Here is a 14,535-nt window from a genome sequence, read left to right as displayed (position 1 = left end):
AAGGCTACTGTGTATCCTTTTGTGAAACATAGGGTTGGGGCAATGTGGTCTGAGACTTGAGCCATGCTTATGGTGTTTTTGATTTTATTTAGGATACTTAGGTGACCGCTGATGAGTGCAAGTGCAGTATCTGTGGATCTGACGTTTAGAGAAAGTTTAGAGAAAAGTTAACGCGGAATTGGATCCAAACAATATGGCGGGCACTGTGAAGCATGGAGGGGGCTCTGTGATGCTTTGAGGATGTATGGCTGCGAACGGGGTTGAAAACTTGGTATTTATCGAAAATATTATGGACCGATATGGTTACTTAAATATTTTGAAAACGAATTTAAAAGAAAGCGCTACGAAATTAAGCCTTGGAGGAACGTTTATCTTCCAGCAGGATAATGACCTCAAGCACACATCCAACATTGTACGAGAGTGGCTGTTATACAATGCACGAAAACAGCTGAAAACACCGCCACAGTCCTTGGGTACCAATCCAATCGAACATTTATGGGAACATTTAATGCGGAACATTTAATGCGTAAACATCCGATTAGAAATAGGGAGCAACTGAAGAACGTCCTTCACGAGGAATGGAATAAAATACCACCAGCTGTAACTGAAAACTTCGTGAAATCAATGCCATCACGACTTAAAGCGATTGTAAAGTCTAATTTGGGTAATCGAAAAAGTCTTTTCGTATTTCTAATCAAACTTCAACTCATTTTTTTTTATATTTATAATGAACTTTATTAAACCAAATATGTACCATTTTGGTCGACCACCTTTTGCTATTTTTCTTCAAGAGACATTATTCCATCAGTGTAAAACTTTTGTGGTTTCTCGGCGAAAAACTGCGACACGTAATTTTCACAGGCTTCTCTTGAAGCCAACTTTACTCCATTAAGGGAGTTCTGCATTGACCGAAACAAATGGTAGTCCGATGGTGTAAGGTCAGGGCTATATGGTGGATGCATCAAAACTTCCCAGCCAAGCTCTCCCAGTTTTTGCTGAATCATCAAAGATGTATGTGGCCTAGCGTTGTCCTGATGGAAGACGACGCGCTTTCTGCTGATCAGTTCTGGCCGTTTTTTTTTTTTCGATTGCTTGCTTAAATCTCATCAGTTGTTGACAGTAAAGTGGTGGCTTTGCGACCATTTGTTGAGCTTCACCACCCTTGCACCATGATCTGATTCGCACATTATTGTCGTATTTGATTCATTTTTCGTCTCCTGTTACCATTCGCTTCAGAAATGGTTCGATTTCATTTCGTTTCAGCAAAGAATCGCAGATGTTAATTCGGTCCATTAAATTTTTCACAGACAATTCATGTGGTACCCAAACATTGAGCTTCTTTTTGTAACCAGCCTTTTTCAAATGGTTCAAAACCGTTCGATGATGAATGTTTAGTGCCTTGACGATGTCATGGCAGCTTATGTGACGGTCCTGGTCAATCTTTTCCACAATTTCATCGACTTTTTCAACGATAGGTCGACCGGAGGGAGGTGCATCTTTAATATCGAAATTTCCAGAATAGAAGCGAGCGAACTACGAGGGGTGCCTTTTATATGTCGAGATTAGAGAACAAAAACAAATTTTAATCATCGAAAATCACTTTATTGTTTTTCAAAATATTCTCCATGAAGATCTATACACTTTTGCATGAGTTTGAACCAATTGTCGAAGCACTTTTGCCACTCTGAATGAGGTACCTCCAAAACATGCATTCTGAATGCCGCAACCGCTTCTTCAGGTGTCGAAAAACGTTGACCTCTCAGTTTGTTTTTTACGTACGGGAATAAAAAAAGTCATTCGGTGCCGAGTCAGGACTATACGACGGATGACCCATTAATTCGATGTTTTGAGTGCTCAAAAATGCAATTGTTTGAGCCGATGTGTGAGAGCTCCCATTGCCCTGGTGAAGAGTGATCCGTATTTGGCGATTGGTTTTCCTAATTTCTTGGAAAACAACTGGCAAACAAATGGTTGTGTACCACTCAGAATTTACTGTTCTGCGTTGTTCTAGTGGTACGGTTGCGACATGTCCAGTTTTTTCCGAAAAAACAGGCGACCATTTGCTTGGAAGTGCTTCGTGCGCGAACAACTTTTGTTGGATTTGGCTCATCTTGAAACACCCATACAGTCGACTGCTGTTTACTTTCGTGCTCATACGCGTAAATCCATGATTCATCACCTGTCACGATGTCATAGACGTGTTTCGAAGCTCCGCGATCGTATTTTTTGAGCATTTCCTTCGACCAATCAACACGAGCCTTTTTTTGGGCGATTGACAAATTATGTGGGATCCAACGCGAACAAATTTTTTTGACAGTCAAATGTTTATGCAATATTGAATGTACGCTGGTCCCACTAATGCCTAAGATTGTCTCAATCTCACGATAGTTCACTTGACGATCTTGCAATATCAGTTCGCGCACAGCATCAATGGTTTTCGGAACAACAACTGATTTTGGACGACCTTCACGAAATTCGTCTTGGAGTGAGCTACGACCAGGATTGAATTCACCATACCATCGATAAACACTGGTCCTTGATGGAGCTTCATCGCCAAAAAATGAATTAAGTTCATCCATGCAATGTTGCTGAGTTCATCAACGTCGAAAGTTGTAAAAAAATGTTCACGATTTAATTCCATTTTTGGACCGAGATGAATCTTTTAAGTTACTGTAAACAACACAAATAGCGCTGGTATTTCAAAATGTTCTGAGTACGTAAAAGCCAAAAAATGTCAAACTTTGCGATACAGCTGTTAATTGCCAGATTGCAACACCAGATTCCGTAAACTTCACAAATTTCATTGGTGGCTTGCGTGGCATTCTTTCCTTTTTTATACAAAAATTTCAAAATATAGCGAATTTCTTCATTATTTTCACTCATTTTTGAACAGCTATAACTTTTTTTCAACTTCTACGAATTTAATTTTTTTTTGGTTAAATGAAGTTTAAAATGTCACCTTTTTAACACCATATGATATGACACAATGTGATTGGTAGCACTGGAGATAGATGGCTCCAACGGCATCTGTTGACAAAATACGAAAAGACTTTTTCGACTACCATTAAAAAAAAGCTATAAGTTTTTCCCCTTTTAAAATTGTAATACCCCTGTGCTCACTAGTACGCGCGGGGTATAAAAACAAATACAGCGAAATATTGGCCGTCTAAATAAAACTCAATTCGTGACTGTAAAAGCATGCAACTATGGGCATATTACTTGTGTGTATATATGGTAGTACACACAGACACACACACACATACACATTAAACACAAAAGCCGATATAGCGATACGTTGGAATATTGTGGGAAAAATACCACTCTGCAATTCTACTCACAATATGACTATTCAGGCATTTTTATTCAGAATTCAATTATTTTTCATTGAATTGCAATCAGCGGCGACAATTTTTAAAAAGCAAAAACTGTGAAAAACGAAAAAAGAATACCTCAAGCCTACAAAAACGGAAGCAAAATAAAATAAATGGTAAAATAAAAGCAAACGGAAATCTCACATGGAAATGGCCGCCTAAGCGGAAATGCACCCGAACTCGTCACACGCGTAAACCATAACTTTGCATTCAAACAAATGCAGTGCAATGCCCGCCGGCGCACCAACTGACCAAACCTAATTGATTCGAGCGAAAGCAAAGTGTTGACTGACAGCGCCGAAAAAACAAAGCATTCGCACTTAAATGCGGTTTAAATGGTGTGAATTGCAGGCATGCCCATATGTACCGGTATAAATGTGTTAAAAATAACGGCATATTCTGCTGCGTGCATAAGTAAAGTGAAAATGTGCATCTACAATAAATACAGTTATACAATTGCATATGCACTTACACCCACACATTCGTGCAAATTACTGCGCGGCATTGTTAACTATTCAATACGCGGGCCACGTTAAGTGAAACAATTATTTCTTCTTCTTCCAATTAAATGGATGTATGCGAGTAAAATCAACGGGGTTTTCAACAGCGCAGATATGTCAATGGAATGTGCAATTTAAATTTCGTATTGATTAAAACAGTTTATTCTGTTCATATTTACTGTTTACATAAAAAAGAAGACGCGAAACAGACATTCCACGTTTAATTAATTAGCTTGCGAGGCATAAAATAACTGCAGGAAATGGTTGGTTGAAGATTGAAAATGTATGAAAATCAATATAAAAATCAGCAGGTTGAAGATTAAACTCACGTTTGAAAATAACTTGAAAGTCAAGGAAAAACGTCCAGATTGATACGAAAATCAAGTAATAAACTCCCTCTTTTTCGATTAGTACTAACTTTAAGGATGGAGCAGGTGGTGGTGATGGATTGCCACGGAATGGGAAGTATGACGGCAAATGGGGAGCTGTTCTCTGAACTATGCTACAGGGTGGGCCATGTAAAATTTGCTTTTTGAATTGGCTATAAAAGAAAAACTAATCAATATTTTTTCAAACTTTTTTTTTACTTTGAAGATTGAACATTGTCATTTATGAATGAAGAATAATATCGTTCAAATGACTGCCACGACTGGCTTTACAGTAGACCATTCGCTCAACCCAATTTTTAAGCACATTTTCGATTGTTTGGGCTCCAATTTGATGAATGGCAACTTCGAATTCGTGTTTTAAAGCATCAATCGTCTCTGGATGGTTCGCATAGCATTTTTCCTTAACAGCTCCCCACAAAAAATAGTCCAACGGGCTTAAATCACAGCTCCGAGGCGGCCAATTGATATCGGAATTTCGGCTGATTATTCGGTTTTGAAAAACTGTAGCCAAAAGTTCGAGTGTAACTTTGGCAGTGTGACAAGTTGCACCGTCCTAATGAAACCAAATGTTTTCCATGTCATCCTCTTCAATTTTTCGAAACAAAAACTCGTTGAGTATGTCACGGTAACGCTCGCCATTTACTGTAACCGCGGCTCCTCGCTCTTTTCGAAAAAAAAAATGGCCCGATGATGCCGCCAGACCAAAAACCGCACCAAACAGTGATTCGTTGTGGATGCTTTCGCTTCTCTACAGTAACGTGTGGATTTTCTGGGCCCGAAATCCGACAATTTTGCTTATTGACGTAGCCACCGATGTGAAAATGAGCTTCATCAGAAAAGATGATTTTTCGGTACAAAACCCCCATCTTCGGTCAAACGATTTTCTGCCCATTGTTCAAGCGTATAGCGTCCCATTTCGAAGATTTCAAACCTTTAAAGAAATTATGAACACATTTGACATGTCATTTGTGTTACCATTCTCAAAAAAATAGGTGGTTCAAAAAGCAAACGCTATATGGCCCACCCTATACTTTTGGTTTTGTGAAAATGTCCGATTTTGTGCCGAATAATCGTCATTTGCGGGAAGAGTTGATTTTCCACTTTCATTCGAAAAACACGCCGGCTGAAGGGCATCGAGAGCTACAAAAAGTTTATGGAGATGCTGCTTCAAGTGAAACAGAAACAACGTGCTGAAATTGGTGCCGTCGCTTCAAAGACGGTGATTTTAATGTTGACGACCGTCCGCGTGAAGAAAGGCCAAAAACCTTCGAAGACGCTGAATTGGAGACATTGCTCAATGAGGATCTGTGTCAAACGCAAGAAGAGCTTGCTTCAGTATTAGAAGTTACCCGCCAATCCATTTTCAAGCGGTTGCATGCTTTGAGAATGATTCAGAAACAGGGGACTTGGGTTCCTTATGAGTTAAATCCAAGGGATGTTAAAAGTCGTATTTTCGCCTGTGAACAACTGGTCCAGTAGCAAAAAAAGGAAGGGTCTTCTTCATCGCATCGTGACGGGTGATGAAAAATGGATTCATTACAGCAATCCAAAGAAAAAAGAAAGTCATGGAGACTGCACGGTCATGCTTCTACGTCGTCGCCTCGGCCGAATATTCACGCTGCGAAGATTATGATATGTATTTGGTGGGACCAAGTTGGTGTTATTTATTATGAACTGTTAAAACCAAGCGAAACCATCACTGGCGACCTCAATTGATGGCTTCAATTGACGCGATTGAGCCGAGCACTGTGCGAAAAGCGGCCGCAATACGCGGAGCGGCATGAAAAAGTGATTCTACAGCATGAAAACGCTCGGCTTCACGTTACCAAACCCGAGGAAACCTACCTGGAAATACTGAAATGCGAAATCCCACCCCACCCGTCATATTTTCGAGATATTGCGCCGTCCGATTATCACCAGTTTCGATGGTCTAGCTGACCAGCAGTTCCATTCATATCAAGACATCAAAAAATGGCTTGATGCGTGAATAGCCTCAAAAGATGAACAGTTTTACCGCGACGGTTATGATCTACTAGAAATACGGGACAAAGTAGTAGCCAGCGATGGGCAATACTTTCATTGATTCACTTGTAACCATTTTTTTAGAATAAAGTTGTATTTGCATCAAAAAAAAAAAAAAAAAAACAGCGAGAACTTAGTTGCGCACCTAATAAAACTTTTACAGAATATGGAATTATGCATAAGAAAGTAAAATAATTAATAAAAACAAAACAAAAAAAAAAAAAATAAATAAAAATATTATAAATGTATTTTCCAAAAGAAGCTACGATACACGTAAATAAAAATGCACGTTTGCGTAAAGCACGTAAGTGTTTTGTCTTTTTTTTTTGTTTTTGGTTACACAGCCGCTAAGCTAATTTAAGCTTTAAAACTTAATGCGTTCGAGAGGACATCATTTTTGCAATATATTTTCTTACGAAAAACATACTTGCTCAGAAAATATATTTAAATTGATGCGATTCAGGGGAAAAAAAGTTGCCCTTACTTTCCCCGGCAACCTCAATCCACTTTTCCAAACTAACACTTGTCATTTGGCTTCGCCATTAATTCATTTCGAGTTCCATTTTGCATAATGAGTGTCGATTTGCAAGGCCAAAGTACGTTTTTGTTTTATCCTAAAAATCATTATCGTTTATGTAACTTAAAATTGCTTATTCAGTATCATCACCACCCCCATCTCAACGGCAGTTGCCGCCGCAGTAACAAAACTTTCACCATTACAGTTACGTTTGCATTATCTACGCTCGCTGTGCTCACGCTCTGTTTAACCATACCAACAGCAACAGCAACACCAACCCCAACACCAACAATTCAATGGTAATATTTTATGCAATCATTTATTCATTCAATCGATTATGCGTTTATTTTGCCTGGCGCGCTACTGCCTAACATACTTTCTCGCATTTTCGCGCACTTCTCTACACACACCCGCACTTTACGTGCACACGAACACACAATCAACTCTCACTTTGGCGAGAACAATAAATATCGGATCAACTATTTTTATCTCTGGCATGCTTTCAGTCGCTGCTAGCGCCATTAACATTACTAATCGGTTTGTCGAGCAGCGATAGCACTGGACTAGCAACAACAACTGCAGCAACAGAAGCGACATCATCATTTACGTAATCAATATTAATTAAAAATTTAACTCAACGCAGCCATACAACAATGAAAATAGAGTGGACGAGAGGAGGCGAGGTAGGCACTGTGGCACCAAACAGTTGAGCAAATACGAGTAAAACTGGCATTCTCCCTTGGATTTCCTGTTATTACTACAACCCGGTAGGTATATTGTTGCTACTGCTGCTACTGCTACAACTGCTAATGGTACTCCTACTCTCCACTGTTGCTGCTGATCTCTGCTTTAGCAAATTTTATTTGTTTTTTTTTTGTTTTTGCTTTTTACAAGCGCATCGATTAAAAATCATTTCCCCACTCTTTCTCATGGCCGCATCTGCTATTGCGAATTTTCGCTTAATTTTCACAGAAGCTGCTGCAAAGTGGGTCAGTAATGGGACGACGTACATACCTACATGCAAATATACTTACATACATATGACCCTATAGCTGCAGTAGAGTGGGAGAGGAAGCACCAAACTTTACTTGGAGCGACTTGGAACCGATTGCAGGTGCTGGAATTAATAAATGTCAATGCGTTTATAGCTAAGGCAAATGGCTTATCGCTTGGGCAGCTTAGTTGCTCTGACAGCGCAGGATGGGCGACAGGATGTGGCAAATGCAGCACAAAGTGCAATGCTATCAATTAGTGACAACTGCCAGAGGGAGATTATTGGGAAATTACAGTGAGTTATTTTTTTTAAATGTACTTTAAGGTAAATAAGCGACATGGAATTGAAGTTGGAAAAAATATGCTTAAATGTGTATGTAAAATTGCATTTCTAAACAGGGTAGTGCATGCAGCGGATTTTTTATCATCATATATTAGTTTGAAAGTGACATTAACAACTATTAATTGCTACAAATCTTAATTATAAGCCATACAAATGAAAAAAAATATATGTAAAGTTTTTTATCTATACAGAGAGGTCCATATAGTGTTTTCTTTTTGTAATCATTATATAATATTATTTTGACTGCAAATATTGAATCGAAAACATATTTTAAGGGAGATAGGCATAATAGACTTGAAGTTAAAAAAAATGTATAGGAAATATGCCTATCTGCCTGAAACTTGATGTGTGTTCTTCCAAGAGATGCTACTAACTTAACCTAAACTCGATAGGCGCCAGTAGTGGCATCTCTTTGACTTTGCACGGACTTTTCAAACGGCCTTCGTAGCATACGATATTCAGAAAACTCTGCAAGATTTGAAACAGTTGACCTACCGTTCATGAAACCACTGCAGAGATCTGCACCGATCAACTGCAAAAAATTTATTTTACACAATAAATTCAAATTATTTTGAAGCCGTGTATAATTTGGAGATGGGTCTATAATGGACAATATTGTCGTTATTGCCACTTTCAATACTAGATTAAAAGCTGTTACATTCCAGGGATGTACAAATTAATCAGCCTATCCGAAGACACAAAGAGTCCAGCAATGGGACGCATAAAGGTCGAAATAAAGATTTTCGTCACTCAAAAAAAATTTGCTTTTATCGCAAAAAAATTATTTAAAACCCAATCTATACTATAAAGGTGAATGTCTGTACGTTGTTCGCGCATCACTACGAAACGACAACACCAAATGACGTAAAAATAATTATACATTCATATTTTCACCCAATGAAGGTTATAGGCATGTTTTTATGATGGAACTCCCTTCCCACAGCTCCCAGGCCGCGCCACCACTCTCATTTGTCACTAATAATCGAATATTTGCTTAAATTTAATCTAAAAAATCTTAGTTTTTCCTATTTCCCACTATTTATAGCGCACTGTAGACTTCATAATCCGCATAAGCTGTTCAACTATGACCCAAATGCAAAGTTCAAAAACGGTTTGAGATAGAAAATTAATACAAATAATTTTGCTTGATATTTTTCTGATTGGTTGTTTTGATTTTATTCAACGAGGCATAGCAACGGATGCCGGGTATTGTAATATTAAGGTTATTAATAAAAAATTATTTTCTATGAAATTATTGTTTGTAATTCTTTTATATTCATATCCTAAATCCCTCAAAACTACTCCTACGCGAGCGGGGCCGCGGGCTTAAGCTAGTAAAGAATAAAAATAAAAAAAAATAAATAATTGGCGCGTACACTTCTGTTAGGTGTTTGGCCGAGCTCCTCCTCCTATTTGTGGTGTGCGTCTTGATGTTGTTCCACAAATGGAGGGACCTACAGTTTCAAGCCGACTCCGAACGGCAGATATTTTTATGAGGAGCTTTTTCATGGCAGAAATACACTCGGAGGTTTGCCATTGCCTGCCGAGGGGCGACCGCTATTAGAAAAATGTTTTTATTAGTTTTGCTTTCACCGAGATTCGAACCAACGACCTCTCAGTGAATTCCGAATGGTGATCACGCACCAACCCATTCGGCTACGGCGGCCGCGGCGTAAAGAATAGAAGAATATAATTGAGCTTTATTGTAATAGACAACAGAAGAAATACTTGCAAATGTTCATCATCATTTCAGTTCAGGAATTATTTTTGAGTTTTTGGTACAGGCGACTCTCGTTAATTCAAACCTGCGATATTTCGAACCTCTCATTAACTCAAACTTATCACGAGAAAATCACGAAAATCTCTTTATATTTCGAATTATGTCCATACATTTTTATGCAGTCGGTAATACAAACGAAAAAATCATTGCTACGACGCGGTAATTCGAACTCATATAGTCAAACACTCGACAAATCAAATTTGCAAAGTTTCTTGGCGTGTTAGTAAGACTCCCTGCTTTTGGGACTCCCCTGAAATAACCTTTACTAGGCGCGGTTGCGTTTTACGCATAAAACGATTGACGATTGCTGAAAAGAAGAAATTAGTTGAAAAAGTACAATAGATTGAGGGAAGAAGAAAAGCGAAGTTGCAAAACAATTTAAGATTCCTCTCAGTACTCTCTCAACCATAATAAAGAACAAGGAGAGAGTTACTGTTGCTCAAACTGCGGGTGCTTAGAAAAGAACAACTAAAGGTGAATTTCCTCGTCTGGAAGAAAGCCAGGCTCATTTGGCTTAGACAGCGTAGAGGACCATCAATGGTACCAGTAGTTGACATCAGCGTCAGTTTTTCTGACAATGTTCAAGTGTATGAAGATGTTGCTATCTCAGGATCACAAACCGATGGCAAAATTTTATCTGAATGAAAAGAGCAACGATGAAGATGAAGACGATACATCGGAACCTTTAGCAGAGGTGTCAGATAAGGTTGCAAGAGCCTCACTCGATAATGATCAATGTGCTTCGAGGCAAACCAGTATAAATGAATTCTATTTAATTCACATTATGAATATGTAAAATATTAGCAGTTAAATAAAAAGGCCTGATAGTTCGAAGTTAAATTTATTTTCAAAAATTTCGAACCATTTAATATCTCAAAAATTCGATAATTCGTAATATCAGGTCAGCCCATAGGTTCGTGCGTATTTTACCCATAATCTCACTTTTGTACGATTTTTGCATACAAAAAATTATTCGCCGAATATAACGGAACTATTTATATTTTCTTTGATATATTGAACATTCAACAAGTGATTTGAATCGCGGATAGAAGCACGTGTTGTTAAAAAATAAAATGGAATCTTCGAACGCATATAAGAGGCATATTTTGAATTTTTTTTGTAAAAGTGGTGAAATGCAACAACTGCTGCTGCAGAAATAAACACTGTTCACGGAGAGGATACCGCGAGTGTAAGGACTGCGCAAAAGTGGTTTTCGTGGAGGCTGAGCCAAATTTGAATGTCGATATAATAGCTCAGAGGTTAAATTCATCGCATGGAACAGTTCACAGGCACCTGGTTCAGTGGGGAAAGGTTTCAAAGCTGGAAAAATGGGTTCCGCATAGAGTTTCCGTCGCCAGCCTTCAGCAGAGAGTGAATGTGTGTTCTCAGCTGCTGCAGCGGCTTGAAAATGAAAGTTTTTTGAACCGTATCGTTACTGGTAATAAAAAATGGGTCCTTTACAATAATCCTGTTCGCAAACGCCAATGGTTAAATAAAGATGAAACACCAGAACCGACCCCTAGAGATGGCCTTCACCCCAAGAAGATTCCCCTGTCTATTTGGTGGGATATGCCCGGTATTGTTTATTATGAACTTCTGTAACCAAACCAGACGATAACTGCTGATTATTATTCCCATCAGCTATCAAACAAATCGACAATCTTTAGTGAATAGACGCAAAGTTTTGTTTCATCACGACAACGCAAGAGCTCATACCGCAAGGCAAACATTAGGCAAGCTGAACGAGCTCGGATGAGAGCTAGTGCCGCATCCACCATACTCTCCAGATATTGCACCTTGTGATTATCACCTTTTCCGTGCACTTCAATCCCATATGAGTAACCAGAACTACTCTTCAAAAGAAGCTATAAAAAGGGATATCGAAGCGTATTTTGGCTCCAAGGACAAACATTTTTTGAGCAGGGAATTAAAAATTTGCCTAAACGCTGGGAAGACATTGTAAATAATGAAGGAAAAAATATTATTGATTAATAAATACTTTAAACATCTTTTCTATTAACTTTAAAACCACCTTTAAAAAACGCAGGAACTTATGGACTGGCCTGATATTTTAAGAGCTCCTCAAATTTGAACTGAACGAGAGTCGACGGTATAAAGATTTATTTTTACAAATTGGAGAACGGTATAGGTTTCTATCTGCCTAATATTGAAGTAGTTTGATCGTCTTAAAAATTCTTAAATAAACAGATATTTGCATAAACCATCAAACCCTTTTAGCAGTAGTTTTTATTTAGAAAAGAATAGTACATACATATAAACATATTTATATTTGAAAACTTCAAAACCGCTTTACAACATATTTTTTAACTGATTTTTATTTATTTTTTTTTTTGGATTTTTTTTTATTTTTATTTTTTATTTATTTTTTTTTATTTTTTAATTTGTATTTTTGTTTTTATTCATTTTTTATTTATTTTTTTTTATAATTTGTTTACACTAGTACACTCTTATCCATGTGCGAGTGCTGTCAGTCAGTCTTATTGGCATTTATATTTAATGCAACACATTTCTTCTTTTTTTTATTTTTTTGACAAATTGACAATTCCAGTTCTGCAAGCTATTCACTCCTTGCTGTTGATTCAAGGACACTCTGGAGACACTTTTGAATGCTCGAATGACAACTAAACGTGCCAAGCAAATACGGAAAATAATGAAGAGCCGGTAGGAAATGGATTTTAAAACTTCTTAATGTGTGAATGGAGAATCAGAATTTATAGAGATACTCATTCAAGCGAAATTAAATACAGTTATAAGGATTTTAGCGCAAAAACTAGTTGTAATAATCTCTAGCTAATGAAGCAAGGGTACCTGCCTTCATGAAAATATAGATTCTTCAGCGGTGAACTCCTTATTCCTAATTCTCATAAATCGTAATGAAGATCCGTAACCTTCAGAATATCATTATTCCATTCGAAATCCTTTTTCACCTTGCCTATGATAAAGCGAACCCGTGAATAGCGCGACATGCTCGCTGCCAAATTTTTTTCCCCCATAAATTAAATACTCGTACAGATAAAAAAATGTTTTTTTTTTTTTTGTTTGACATGTGTTTCCTTGTGTCAGTGGTGTGATTGCTTCTTTGTGGGAAGATGTAACTTTTGACTATCCCTAAAGTTTCCTTATTCTTAAAATTCGAATCCCACTGTAAATATGAAACTTCTTCTCTGGAAATGGCGCACTTTCATTTGCATTTCTGCCATGTAAAGTCATCCCATGACAACTTTTCCGGTCTTCGTAGGCCATCCCTCGAGTTATAACGACTCACACAAGTATAAACGAAAACTCGACCAAATACTTGCAAGGCATCGAAGTAGCAAATATGTATAAATTAGATTTTGAGTCAGTCTAAAGTCAGTCCAAAGTTATGCGGCGCAGGTAAGGAGTTGCTGCATGTTTCAGAATTTTGACAAATTATAATTTTTTTTTTAATTTTTGTATGTAAAAGAAGTTGAATAAAAAGCCTAAAAAAGCCTAAAAAAATTAAATATCGTTTTAAACTTTTTTATTGTAAAAAAAATTGCTCAAAATACCCTAAATTTTCGAGCTGTAGACCACCGGGACCCCTTAAATGCACCTGGACAGAGCAGGCAAAAAAATAAAAATAAAATACGCAAAATAAAAAAGAAAAGTAAAAAAATATAAAAATATATAAAAAAATATTAAAAAATTTATAAATGTAGGTAAAAAATAAAAAAATATAAAAAAAAATAAAAGAAAATTAAAAATATATAAATATATATACAAATATATATTATAAAAAATAAAAAAATAAGTAATATATAAAAAGCTATAAAAATATATAAAAAATAAATAAATAAATAAATAACATATAAAAAATAAAAAAAAACTTAAATATATTTATGTAAAAATATATAAAAAATATAAAATATAATAACATATAAAAAATAAATATAAATTAAAAATATATTCTGTCAAAATGGTGCACCGAATGCGGACTAAATGCGAATCCAGCAAAGACAGATCTTGTTCTCTTCAATAGGAAACAACAATCTCCTCCACTGCAAACAATAACCTTAAAAGGGGAATCACTACTCCTATCTGATTCAGCTAAATATCTAGGAGTTATTCTAGATAGGAAATTGAGTTGGAAATTGAACATCGAAAACAGATGTAAAAAAGCTTTCATAGCTCTTTACACTTGTAAGAAAGCTATAGGCAAAACCTGGGGTTTTTCACCTCGGATCATTTATTGGATATATACCTCGATCATCAAACCGATACTCTTCTACGGTGTGGTTGTATGGTGGACAGCACTCGAAAAACGGTGTAGAGTAGCCACAATTGATCGAGTTCAAAGAACAGCCTGCCTCCTGATAACAGGATGCTTAAGTACAACACCTACTAAGGCTCTAAATACGTTGCTTCACTTGTTCCCTATCGATCTGGCTGGCAAAGCGATTGCAGTGAAAGCAGCGACACGCATGAATGCTATATCGAAATGGAATAAGTATCTTGGCCATTCGGCCATACTGAACAGGAACACTGTTATCTCTTCCGACATAGACTATCATGTAAGTCTTCCATCACCACCCTTGCTATTCTCCTGTTCACTCCCAACTAGGGAAGAATGGAAGACAA

The sequence above is a fragment of the Anastrepha ludens genome, chromosome 2 (genome assembly GCF_028408465.1).
Source record: "Anastrepha ludens isolate Willacy chromosome 2, idAnaLude1.1, whole genome shotgun sequence".
NCBI lineage: Eukaryota > Metazoa > Arthropoda > Insecta > Diptera > Tephritidae > Anastrepha > Anastrepha ludens.
Note: the sequence above shows the minus strand (reverse complement) of the source record.